The sequence below is a fragment of the Pituophis catenifer genome, unplaced genomic scaffold (assembly GCF_029215685.1).
Source record: "Pituophis catenifer annectens isolate HBS135680 unplaced genomic scaffold, rPitCat1.0.hap2 SCAF_1, whole genome shotgun sequence".
Lineage (NCBI taxonomy): Eukaryota > Metazoa > Chordata > Lepidosauria > Squamata > Colubridae > Pituophis > Pituophis catenifer.
The window spans coordinates 229,566,970-229,579,788 of record NW_027256881.1 but is presented as its reverse complement, the minus strand read 5'-3'; positions in this window follow the sequence as shown (position 1 = coordinate 229,579,788).

Genomic DNA, 12,819 nt, shown 5'->3' with positions numbered 1-12,819 from the left:
GGGCCCAAAAGAATTTTCGAGGAAACATGATGATATTTATGCTTTAATTTTAGAGTATTTATTTAGAGCAATTAGTATTTTTGCAATTATTATTTTATGGGGTTTTTTTGAACACCACTGAGAATCTTGTTTGGGTGGCATATAAAAATGATAGGTGCTAGATAGATGGATGGATGGATGGATAGATAGATAGATAGATAGATAGATAGATAGATAGATAGATAGATAGATAGATAGATCATTGATATTGAATGACAAATTGAATGTCTGAGATTGCAATGCGAGTAGCAGATTCATTGACTATTTATCTGGTTCTACACAATGTTTCTGGGGCAAAAATCATATCCATGGGGAAATCACGCATGAACCAGTATGGTTATAAATACTCCAAAGAATCTTAATTCTATCATTCCCTTAAACACAGAATATTTCATTCCAGTTTCCGGCATATTCTTAATAATTTTTCTTTGCACTTATAAAGTAATAGGTCCATTGTGAGAGTTACTTTACTGATATCCAAATGAAGAGAAATATTGATTGCAAACACTTCAGATCAATTGGTTCTGACCTTGCTATCCTTTAGAAAACCTTGAATTAGAAATGTTGGTTTTTTAAACAGGTCAAAGGTTGGGGCAATTTGACTGATGATACATGATTGGAATATTCTTATTTTACTTTTCCCTGATGCATTAGTATTACTGTGTCTGGCTGTGTATTTTTATGGCATTTTAACCATATGTCTCTTGAGTCCTTTTTGAATTGCTGGCATTATGTCCCATACCAGCCTTCCCTTCCAATTCGGTACATTTCATTGCCCACAATTCTCACATCATCTTCAACACAGGGAAATAGGAAAAGTCGGTCGATATGAAATTTTGAGACTCACCTAAATGCAACTCCTTCATCCTACATTTTTTATTTGAGCCATGGTGGTGCAGTGCTTAGAATGCAGTATTGCAGGCTAATTCTGTTCACTGCCAGCAGTTCGATTCACACCAGCTCAAGGCTGACTCAGCCTTCCATCCTTCCAAGGTTGTAAAGTGAGGACCCAGATTGCTGGGGGCAATATGCTGATTCTATAAATCACTTAGAGAGGGCTGTAAAGCACTATGAAGCAGTATATAAGTCTAAGTGCTATTGTCATTGCTATTTATGGTTTGATCACAGGTTATATTCTTGCTGATTGATTTATCTCTTTATAGTGGCAAATCTTGACTGGTTGCTGACAATGGTGTAAAAGATCGTTGACATCATCCCCCATTTTTTTTTCATTTTACCCAACTATGATATCAGGCTCTATCATTGATTTTGTGCCCAGATGAGACAGAAGGATGATGTAGTCTTTTAACTAATTGCTTCTTATGTGGAATGTGTCTGCCTTGCCTTCTCCAGAGAGACATTAGTAGCATTGTTTCTGATTGAATAGCTCCATTAGAAAAGGCGGTGTTTTCCTAAGACTGTGACTTAAACCTAATGGAGGAAAGAGGCGGAGAAAGGAAGATTTATGTACTCTGCTTTTATTATATCAACAGAGAGCCTTCTTAGCTCCTGTGTCCAACAACTGCTGGGAACCACTGACCTTCTCCCCTCAACCCTTCCCCACAATATGTCCCTTGAAATTAGATGATGGAATCACTATTTATTAGGAAGCCTTCATTTGATCAAGCTAACTAAGACAGGCTAAAAGAAAGAGAACAGAGAAGATCTCAGAAGTCAACTTAAATACCATCCTGGATCCATGGAACAGGGCTGCAATTCCAAAATGGCATTGTGTTGGAACACTGCTTTTTTTCCAAATAAGTGAAATATAAACAACTCAGTTACAATTATAGCTTTATGTCTGTATATAAATAACTCATTTACAGTTATGGTTTTACATCTGAAAGCATCACCAGAGCAATTCTTGGTTTAAATTGTATATCTATTATTTATGGTTCCTTAAAAATTAGTTTTGCAAATTAGCATAACTATGGGTGGTTCACACATGCCATCTCTGATGTTAAGAACCTGCATAATCAGATTGTGAGAGTATGCAAGCTAGCATTCATAGTAACAAACAAACAAACATATTCTAAATATTCAAACAGAGACATATCAAGATTTGCACCCTAAGGATAATAGGAACAGAATAAGCACCATACACCAGAAACAAAGTACGAGGCTGAGCTTACTCATCATACGGTATCTTTGCATTGCCCTTCCATCCTCAGAAAGTTCCTATCCAACAACACTACATAAGACTAAAACATGAGAGAATAACTAGGAAGCCTTTGTTGATTTTCCCCATTGCAGATAGGCAAATTCCTAATGAAATAATCATCTTTGCTCTTGATTTAGGCATGTATTCAAAGTAAAATTGTCTGCTCCGTCCTTTGGCTGAGCAACAGAAGGATGCATTCTTCTCTCCAGAACAAGAAGAAGCCCAGTATAATTAGCAGAAGAAAACTGTTATGATTTTATGAGATTATATACAAGATTTTGTGACTTTTTTGAGTAAAAAGTATGTGTATTTATATGGGAAGGGAAGGGGTAACTGGATTACATTAAAGCTCAATCTGCAGGGCAACTGAAATGCCCCTTAAAGCTCTCTACTTGGACTACCAAGTGAGCCACAATTCTGAAAAGCTTGGCCTGGCTGCTTTGAGTCCTTTTCCCATACTTTTGAGCATGCATGTTCATGCCACAGAGAGGAGGGGATCAACCTATTTTCCAAAGGACTTGAAGGCCAGACAAGGAATAATGGATGGAAACTAAACAAGGAGAGATTCAACCTGGAAATAAGGAGAAATTTTCTGACAGTGAGAGCAACCAACCAGGGGAATAGCTTGCCTTCATGCCAAGGTAGACAATTCTACCAGGATTCCAGCTAAAGAATAGTGAGAGCACCAGGTTTTTTCAGACCCATAGCCTCCTTAATGTTTAGCATTAAGGGGAAGGTGCAATTTTGTTGCCATAAAATATCTTATTGACATCAGTTCTGTAGTGAAAATTAATGTATGAGACTAAATGCAGATCTAGGTCTTCAACCACAGAAGCTTATTCAATAAATGTAGGCCTGTATGGGATAAAATGAGAGACAATAGTGGTACAGATGCAACCTTGAACCCCAAGAGAAAAGGAGAGATGGGAATCTAATCCTATGTTGATGCCGCATAATAGAGAAATTTTTCATTTCATTTTCATTTTCATTTTATTAAATTTGTATACCGCCCTACTCCCGAAGGACTCAGGGCGGTGAACAGCCATAAAATAAAACATATAGATACAAAATTTAAAATAGAGATAAAACTAATTAAATAAATTTGGCTGAACCATTTTAAAACCCCAATAAATTAAAACCAAATTTAAAATTCCATTTAAAAAGAGGAAAAGTTTAGGTCAGGCCAGCTTGATGGAATAAGAACGTCTTAAGCGCGCGACAGAAGGTACGCAGATCCGGAATCCTCCGTATCTCCGGGGGGAGCTCGTTCTAGATCGTAGGTGCCCCCACAGAGAAGGCTCTCCCCCTGGGGGCCGCCAGTCAACATTGTTTGGCCGACGGCACCCGGAGGAGCCCCTCTCTATGGGAGTGTACTGGTCGGTGGGAGGCTATTGGTGGCAGCAGGCGGTCCCGTAAATAGCCAGGTCCTAAGCCATGGAGCGCTTAGGACTTAGAAATGTATTTAATCGGTCAACTGTAAATGTTACTGAAAGTAGGTGCAGAATTTGGAAAGCAGAGAATAATGTCTATTCTGGTTCTAAAGATATAGTAGAGAATTAGAGAATGTCAGAAATTAATCCCTGTTCCATTTCTCCAGATTTGTTATTTATTTATTTTTTGTTGTTGAACAAAATAAAAGATCTCTGCTCTTTGTTTCTTGCTTTTTGATGTGCCCATTTGTTTTTGCTTCATCCTTCATTGACAAAGCTGAGAGCTATAAAATAATCAAGGATGGATGTCTGTGGGAAAATGCTGCCTTGAAAGGGCTCCTTTCTGCAGACGGCTGCAGGATCTGATGCCTTAGGGAGGTACAATCATAATGACTTTAAAAGAAAAACTTTTTTTCCCCCTCTAGGAACAAGCCTACATCTGTTTTGCAATGCTAGGATTTCTATGGTAAAATAAACCCCTGGCAACAAATGGCTCAACTTAAATGGAGGGTAAACATTTAGGAACAGAGCCTTGCTTGTTATATAGCCTAAATTCGTCAGTAAAGCTATTCTCTAATCTACTCATGTGAACTGTGGCCTATGCTGCATACCCTAATTGGGGGAAGGGGAACACCTCCAAACAGCTGCATTTCCCCCCTTTATCTCCCCTCTCCCAACATGTACTTAGAAGAATTCTTGTTTTCTTTTGATTATCACAGAAATGTCTGCTGAATCTTCTATTTGGACCACTTTATTGTTGTTTCTGCCAGGAACAAATAGATAGATGAAAAATAACATCAGTCAGAGGTAAGAATCAAAGAAGTACATGATCAAAAGCTCTTCTTCTTACTAACCCACAGAAAGTGGATTCCCCCCCCCCCTTTGAGTTAGTTTTTCACTTCTGATAACTGCCTACAAGGTTCCTATAGATTTCTTGGCAAGATTTTGGAAGTAGATTGCCCTTGCCTGCTTTCTAGGGGTAAGAGAGAATGACTTGCCCTCCTGGCTTCACTCCTAAAATGGGACTAGAACTCTTAGTCTCCTAGTTTCTAGCTTGATGCTTTAACCGCTACACCAAACTGGCTCTAGAATATTGGATCACTTAAGGTCATTCTCCTATTTCTAGAGACAGTGAATAAAGTTAGAACTTGGAAAAGCAACAACAAAAGGCAAAGAGTGGAAAGCATGTCCTGCCATCTTTAGATAAAACAATGAATACAGTTATAGAATCAAATTAAATAAGGTACCATGAATAAATCAGATTTATAGCTCATCAGGCACCATCCAATCCTGAATGTAAAAGATTAGGGTACCTTGAGCTATTAAAGACCCAAATGTAGGTCATACCTGAGAAGACCTTTATCCCTGGTTAGCAAACTGATTGAACAGGTTAGGATCATTTTCCCTGCTAATCAATTATGCATGTTGATATGCCTGTACAGGGAGAAAAATCTTAGGCCAGCCAACTTTTTTCTTTGATAAACTTTTATTAAACTTTAAAAACGCAATAATTAACTATTCTTTTTTATCATTTTGTAAACACACTAAAGAGCAATATAACAATAATACGATATTGTTACATTACAAAAGAGTTTTTTTAAAAACCTAACATATTATATAAGATGCTGACTAATGAGAAGAGAAGAAAAGAAATCCTATACTAAATTACCAGGAAAGAAAAAAAATAAAAGATTTAAAAAAAAAAATCTAAATAATTAATCAATACTAAAAATTCCAGATGAAAAGGGGAGGGGACACCCCAAAGATTAATTATATGTAGCTCTAAATATATAGAGAAAAAAACATAAAGAAAAAATCATTAGAAAAGTATAACTTAGGTCATAAACTGATTTTTGAAAGATAATTTAAGAAAACAGAAACACCTTTATCCCTTAACTGCCTTCCAAGAAACTAGATCACCATAATGATAATATTTAATCAATGAGGAATTATCAATGGACATACATATACACCAAAGTTCCTTCAATATATTACCTCTCCCGCAAAGAAAGGGGGAGATCCAACTTATTAAAAACATTCCTTGAAGGATTCAATAGACTCTAAAGATTTTCTTTGCTGAATTACATGGATGTTGAGGTCATGAGATGTGAATTTAATATTCCCTAAAACCTGAAACTATTAAATATAGGCCAATCTCTGTTCCAATCTTCCTTGTATATTATTTATTGATTTATGGTAATTGTTTTTAAAATAATACTTTAGTTTCAGGCTAAAGGCTTTTTCCAATGCCTCTAGAGTCTCTGAGCTATGAGGAATCAGGTAGATAAGAAATATTTTTAATATTGTGTGTAAATATTAAATATGAAAATATTTTTAATAAGTGGGCCCAAGGCTGAGGGCTTTGATGGGAAGCCAATATTGAATTTTTAACATTAGTGTATTTAGTTTTGTTTTGTTTAGCTGCATATTACTATATAGGCTAACTTTGTGTTTTATTTTTTTTAGGCTGCTATATTTATATGTAATTTTGGAATGTCATATACTTTTATGTTAATAATACCTCTATTGTGGAAAGACATTTAAAAGCTTCTTTTATTGCCAAATGAGACATTTACTATGTATTGGATTGGACAATTCACTGAAGCATTCATTGTCCTAACTACATCACCAATTTCCTCCTATGTCATTCTTATGCCTCTACAACAGAAAGCCCACATTTTGACCTTCCCCCAACCCCCAAGCCTATTTTTTTCCTTATGGATAATCTATAAAGTATTTAGAGAGACAACCTTTATTGCTCTACCATGAATCCAAATAGAAGGATAATTCCTTATTAGCCTCAGCCTTTCAGCTAAGTAAAAGCAGGCTCAATAAAGCAGCAATGCTTTTTAAATAAATATAAATATATAAATATGCAGCATATTGTGAAGAGCAGTTAGAACCTTTGTGTTTAATTTTATGTTATGTTCTCAGAAACTTTTAAGTATCCAGGAACTGAATGAATGGGAGTGAGGAAAAAAAGAACCAGAATACTAATGGACTCATTTAGATGCTCTAGATACTGTACCTCTACAAATTTAGGATGATTTATTTTTCATTATAAAAATTGCCAATCAATATATATGAAATAGAAAGGTTCTAACTGCTTTTCACAATATGTTGTTCTTTATGGCAGGAGAATGCAAGCTTCCAAAGTATCTCATGTTGTACAAGGCACTGCTTTATGTCTTCTCCATGATTTATAAAGGTTTCTGTGTTATCTATACCATGGGGGGAAAATTAACTTCAAATAATATTTCCCTGCCAGGAGCTATTGCTAAGATGTACTCAATGCCCAAAGCAAAACATGTTGTTGTGGAGGGAAATAATCACTTGATGTGAGGAATGATTTGGTGCTCATATTTAGAAAATTCAGGGATTTATAACAAAAAAAGTTGTTCATTAATAAGACATTCATCAAGATGATCAAAATTATCAATTATCAGAATCGCCAAGCGAAGAAAAGCAGCCAAAGCTGCAAACAAGCTGGAGGAAGCCAATAAAGGAAAATATTTGTAGCTCAGGGTTAAAAAATGAGAGGTCCTTGATTCTCTCTGAGCATGGTTGTTTTCTTGCAGATGTTTTCTTGCTAGTACTGATGATGTTACCTAATCTGGGTAATGAAATATCTATTAAGAAAACAACCAAGCTCAGAAAGCACTAAGGACCTGTCAAATTGGAGGAAGCAATAAGATCGAATGTAGATTTCCAAAGAGCAGAGAGGAAAGACAATGAAGTTTATTGGGACCAGCATTGCAAACAGCTAGAAGAGGACTGCCTGAAGGACCATACCAGGAGTGCATTTGTGCAAGTCAAAGGGATTTGAAGAATGATCTGACCAGCAAGGTATCAAGAACAGATGGCAAAAACATACAGAAGAGTTTTTTGTGAGCAACAAAGAGGCTCAGCAGAAAAAGAAACAGTCATCCTTCAGGAAGATGTTTTGTGAGCAATAAGCCAACTGCCAAAGAACAAGGCCCCAGGTGTTGATACCATTCCAGCAGAGTTGCTGAGGCCTGAACCCACCCATAACCATCACAGTCAAAACATTTGGTAAACAAACACATGGCCACAGGATTGGAAACAGTGTTAATTCCATTCCTAAAAAAGGTGACTTCAAGGATTACTGCATATTTACTCTCATCCCTCACATTAGCAAGGTCCCTGCAACAACAATTGTTGCTGGCCATTGAAAGGGATTTACTAGATGTTAAAACTGGCTTCAGTTGTGGCACTTATGACCATATTCCAAAACTATGCTGGATCACAGAAAAATCTAAAGTATATAAAAGAACATCTACATCTGCTCTATTGACTACAAGAAAGCCTTTGCTTTTGTCCATTGTGACAAGCTGTGAAGAGCCCTCAAAGAGCTAGGAGTGCCAACACCTCTGTAGAAGTTGGTGCAGTCGCTATTCCCAAATCAGGAAGCCATTGTGGGAATACCATATGGAGACACTGATTGGTTCAAGATAGAGAAAGGAGTGTGGCAGGGTTGCATTATTTCACCTTTCTTATTCAACCTGTATGATGAAATGATCATGAAGAAGCTGAAACCTGAAGAATCAAAAATGAGAGTAAAGATTAGTAGGGAACATCCACAATCACTGATACATTGCTGACATAACTCTCAGGAAGGCCTGAAACATCTGATATAAAAGATTAAAGAAGAAAGCGAGAAATTTGGCCTCTTCCTAAATGTTAACAAGATCAAGTTCATGACTACTGTGAAAAATGGAAATATAAAAATAGCAGTTGATGATGAAGACATCAAATGCATGTAAGAACTCACTTTCCTAGGATCATGGATTGATCAAAGCAGTGAATGCAGTCCAGAAATAAAGTATTGAAACACATGAATCAAGTATGGAAAAGCAAGAAAATCAGCCTAGCAAGTAAATGAAGATTAATCCACATTATTCTGTTTTCCATAGCTACCTATGATTGTGAAAGTTGGACCATGAAAAAATTAGACAGGAGAAAAATAGATTTCTTATAGTGTTGAAGCTATAGTGTTGTGCATTCCTTGGGCAGTGAAGATGACAAGCAAGTATTGGCTGTACAAAACTAGACATATCCCTGGAAAACAAAACCACAATTCTGCCTTACTTATTTTGACTATGTCGTGTGGTCAAACACATTTGAAAAGGCGGTTATGCTCAGAATGATCAGCAGCAAAAAAAAATAATAAAAAAATTGAGGTCATGAAAAAATACAGTGTCCCGACACCATCAAAGCTGACCCCGTTCAGAGCATACAACAACTGAAAGAAGCTGTAGAAGAATGCAAAATGTGGAGAGAACTGGTTCATAAAATCACTGAGAATGGGACTCAACTGAAGGAATAGTATCACTATGATGATGATCATCATCATCATCATTAAGGCACATACATATATTATATACTAACTTGAGCCTTTTTTAAAAAAATACAGTATTTCTTAGCTTTGCAAAGTCAGTTTATTATATTTTAATGCGTTTACTAATCCCAAAAATGTAATCATTTGGAGGATATTGTGTTGCCCATCTGTAAAAGCTTTGCAGAGGGTGCAGTCTTTTCCCATCACTGAAAGACTGTAGGAAAACTTCTTGCTATTAGAATTTCACTCAAATTCATACATGCAACTGGTAATCGCTATTATAGTGCTAGCCGAAATTGGAAGATTTGCTTATTGCAATTTAACCAGTTCACTATGCCTTGACTGAAACAAATGAACAAATATGATAATTATTTATCACAGAAAATAATATTTTGTTTTCAGCAGCAACTGCAAGACTTAATTCAATCATATGTCAATGTGAAATAACCTAACAGAACTTTTTTTCAGATATATAAATATCTCAGAAAGCAGGTTTAATCGGGCCAGTGTGGATCATAAGATAGCTTGGTAAATGCTATGCAGGTAAAATCCTGATGAATGAGTTCCTTACTGAATGGATAATAGCAGAATTAAACTGTCCATTAATGAGAATGCTTCTGATATGTGGGCATTACATTTAACTCCTGATTCTGACTGATTTCATTCTAGTAACTCATCAAGTAACGATCACTGAGAAAAGTATGATCTCAGTTGCTGCCATACTTCACCTTTTATTATTTTTCAGATTCTGTTGCCTTTTTTTTTAAACGTCTCCAATTTACTAAGAATTCAAAACATTTTTAACATTATCAATGTGTTGATATCCAAGGCTCTGTAACTAATCCTTCAGTACAGCTCTCCAGACATCTAGTAAGACATAAACTATTTAATTAGAAGAAGTTGCTTGCTGACATTAATTTTGCATTTTGTTCCCGTGCTTTATTCCATTTCATTCATTTGCCCAGCCAAAAACTGGTTAAGCATTCCGTGACATGAGAGCAGATTCATGTGAATGACAGGAAAAGAACTGCCACACCCCATTCATTTAAGGAAAACAGTCTCTTTTAGAACCCACTCAATGCCTTTGAGCTATGCCTATCCTAGTAAGTAACACACCAACACTTGAAAAGTAACTTTTGTTTTCAGTTCTCCATCAGCCCATCAACCCTTGGACTTCTCTTTCATGCAACCTGTCCTGGCTTGCTCTCAAATCCCTCATTATCTGAAGTCAAGCAAAGCACTATTAGGAGTTTTCTAATTATTTGCAGCATTCAAAAGGGGGGGGGGATTTTATTTAGAATGCTTCAGTAGTACCCTGATAATAAACACAATCAGGCTTTTGAGCATATGCGCTAAAATAAGCCCTGCCCTGAAAATAAGCCCTCCCCGAAATATTTAAACACATGCGCAGCCGGTCCCCGTTATTTCCTCTGGTTTCCTCCATGTGCCCCAAAATAATAAAGCCTCCCCCGAAAATAAGGCCAAATGCTTATTTCAGGGTTCAAAAAAATATAAGACAGGGTCTTATTTTCGGGGAAACATGGTAAATGGAAGTTAAATTAGAAATTACTACTAAATCTCAGGGTAAGTAACTACTATATCTTCCCTTCCTCTGATTTAATGGCCCCGGGGAAATTTGGAGAAAAACCTACTATACATCTACCTACCATATGTTAAAAGAACTAGGAACACAGTTCTGGTTCTAACAACACGTTTTTGGGATGAGCATGTGCTCAGAAACACCTTAGACCTTAATTCTGAATATATAGGAGACTTCCCAAGCATTATTGTATTCTGTGGAGTATGTGGTTCTAGTAATAAATAAATAAAAGGAGAACCATCAGAAGATCCAAATAGAGAGAGAGATCTAGCCATCAATCTGCCTATTTCAATATAACTAATACCTTAACTTCAGCTTCATGTAGCATTTGGAACAAGGAAAATGCTTTTATTTCCTTCATTAAAATGTTCTGTTTCCTTGTGGAGAGATCATTCAATATGTAGATCAATTGCAGTAAGGAAAAGCTAAAATATTAGGAAATAAAAAGAAATAGATCTGCAAGGTTCAATTGATTGTTTGGTCATATTAATTGCATATATTATAAAAAGGAGTAATTAAAATTAAACCCTATCAATGCACAATGATGACTTAATTCTTTAAACTTGCAAATGCTATAGTAGTATTGTTTTCAAAGGAGCCTTCTTCTTTTCTTTTCTTTATTCCATCCTAATCCTAATCAAGAAATCCCTTTTCTAAGATAATGAAACAAGGGTCAGTTTGGTCTAGTGGTTAAGGCACCAGACTAGAAACTAGGAGACCGGGAGTTCTAGTCCCACGTTAGGCAAGAAAGCAGCTGGGCCAATCACTCTCTTTCAACCCAACTCACCTCACACTGTTGTTGCTGGAAGGAAATAGGAGGATGAAGGAATATTAGGCACGTTTGCCATCTTGAATTATTTAATAATAAATTAAAACATAAAAAACATAAAATGAATCTATTATTTAAACAATTACCATCTTTTAAGAGCAATGAGGAAGGGGCGATCTAAAACCTCCTTGGGATATGTCTCTTTCCAATGCTTCCTCGGTAAAACATGATTACAATCTTGGAAATTAATAATCAGAAATACACAGCCACACTATAGGGCAAATTTGCTCCCAATAAAAGAGAATATTTGTAGCTCAGGATTGAAATGAGGGATCCTTGGTGCTGTCTGAGCTTGGTTGTTTTCTTGCAGACATTTCATTACCCAAACTAGGTAACATCATCAATACTCCCACTTACAGAGATGGTCTCAGTAGCTAGATACAACCCCTGTGCTAACTTTGGAAAGTCCCTTTACAAAGTACACTTACTCAGAACAGCACCACCCAGAGCACATGGCTACAACGTGAGTTCACTTCCAAAGCATTAGCCAATCTTGCCAGTACCTGTAACAGCACATCTTTTTATTGTCTTTTTCCACCAAATGATGCATTGTTGTCTTAGCATTTGACCTACTTTCTTTGGCGTCAGTTTATATTCTTCTCCCTCTCTCTCCTTGCTTGACTTGCTGAAAGTTTATGTCTGTCTGGTCTGTCTGTCTGTCTGGCCTGTCTGTCCGGTCGGTCTGTCTGGCCTGTCTGTCCGGTTGGTCTGTCCGGCCTGTCTGTCCGGTCTGTCTGGCCTGACTGTCCGGTCAGTCTGTCTGGCCTGACTGTCTGGCCTGTCTGCCGTACCATCCTGCCCTGCCTGCCTGCCTGCCTCTCTATATTTCAGCTCTTGGATACATACATACATACATATACATACATACATACAATGGTTTGTATCTATCTACCTACCTACCTATATTTCAACCCTTGGATACATACGTACATACGTACATACATACATATATACATACATACATACATACCAGTGGTGAAATGCAAATTTTTTACTACCGGTTCTGTGGGCGTGGCTTGGTGGGCATGGCAGGGGAAGGATACTGCAAAATCTCCATTCCCACCCCACTCTGGGGCCAGCCAGAGGTATATGCTGGTTTTCCAAACTACTCAAAATTTCCGCCACCGGTTCTCCGAACTACTCAAAATTTCTGCTACCGGTTCTCCAGAACCTGTCAGAATCTGCTGGATTTCACCCTGATACATACATACACACATGCATACATACATACTCTTGAATATATGTATGTATGTTTGTTTGTATGGAAGAGTAGATAGATAGATAGATAGATAGATAGATAGATAGATAGATAGATAGATAGATAGATAGATAGATGGATGGATGGATGGATGGATAGATAGATAGATAGATAGATAGATAGATAGATAAGCAGGCAGGCAG